Source organism: Brassica oleracea, chromosome C4 (assembly GCF_000695525.1).
Source record: "Brassica oleracea var. oleracea cultivar TO1000 chromosome C4, BOL, whole genome shotgun sequence".
In the NCBI taxonomy this organism is placed as follows: domain Eukaryota; kingdom Viridiplantae; phylum Streptophyta; class Magnoliopsida; order Brassicales; family Brassicaceae; genus Brassica; species Brassica oleracea.
Window position 1 is genome coordinate 52,155,164 of NC_027751.1, and position 1,681 is coordinate 52,156,844.

Here is a 1,681-nt window from a genome sequence, read left to right on the forward strand (position 1 = left end):
TTTTTTTTTTTAATTTTATATTATTGAAAGATATTAAAAAACCACATTAAATATATAATAAAAACATTTATATTTTTTCTTATATGTTATATTTTGAATTTTTCAAAACGTCTATATATTATTAGAAATTTGAAGATTTCCACTCTGAAAATTTTGTGATCAATAGATTATTTTTTTTGTTATAATAAGTTACAAATGATCATAAAATATAACGCATATGAATTTTTATTTAATAAATATTCAAACTAAATAATATATATATATATATATATAAATACTAATGATTTAAAGCAACAAGATTGGCTGATCAATTTTGTCGTCCACTTGAAATCTTTCAAAAGTATGTGAAATACTAAAGTCAAAGTAAATATGAATTTAGAATAGTAGTTATATTTTACTAACCGAAATACCGAAAAAAACCGAAACCAACCCGATATCCGGATTGAACACCCCTAATCCAAATGAAGCCAAACTATTGTTTCATTCTTCAAAATATAATAAAAATAATAACTTAATCCCGCGCAAGGCGTGGGTCTTATCCTAGTTGTTAAAATTTCAATAACATATATGCGAGCTAAAACAGGAATATAAGCCTTGGGAACCTTTTTTCGTCCCAGGCAGAGAAGGATAGTAAATAGAAGTTACCATAATGATTTGGGCTATGTCTTGTTTGGATAATATGGATGGTTTGCATGACTCTTATTTGAGAAGTGATGCAAAGAAGTTGATCAAGGCTACTACTAATTACCTGCAGAAATGGCTGAGTCTTCAGAGTTTTATCTTTTATGGGTATTCTATCTACACATAGAACTATGGAAGCTTTCATCAACCTTCATTCTAGCCAACCAATTTGTTCTAGTTTTGGTAGAGTTTGCCTCCAGTTTCTATGTTATTGATGTTTATATACATGTACTTTCCAAACCAATTTATGTACATGTTGTTACTTTCAAATAAATATCATTTTATACATCACATTTTAAGCTTTTCTATTTATTTTTCTTAATCTTCAATTTAAAAATAATAATAATAAAGAGGCAAATGATAAAGAGGCAGAAATGTTGCGGCTTGGCTATGTAAGTCTATTATATTCACTTTGCAATTCGAGGTCTGCTCTGCTTTTGATTCCAGCTAATGTTTATTTGGTTTAGTGCAGGTCAAGCCTGAAGTAGTTAGTTGGTCCCCTCGAATTATTGTCCTTCATAACTTTCTAAGCTCAGAGGTAATTAATAATGTACACGCCCCTTATATTAGTGTTTTGTTCACTGAGGTAAACATAGTGGCGATGAGTTAGAATAATCTGTTACTTCCATACAGCATGTTATCATATTTCTAGAGGAACATATTCAAAGCATGCTAGGCCTTATATGGAACATTTTTCATCATGCTCATTCTAACAAGATTTTGAAAGGGAAGCTAACTTTTAAGCTCAGTTTTTTTTTTTGACATCAATAAACTGAGAATTTATACATGAAATATATTATATACATTTGTTCTTTACCAAAGTTTAGAAATTAATGGAATGTAATGAAAGGCTAGGCTCAAGTTAAAAAGTATATTATATTCATGCATGGAAGGCACACACACCAGCTTCATCAGCAAACTCTAAAAACCATATATGTGATGACAATACCATGCATTACCTTAATAATTTTATTTTCAAATCTTCTTTAAAATGATTCTC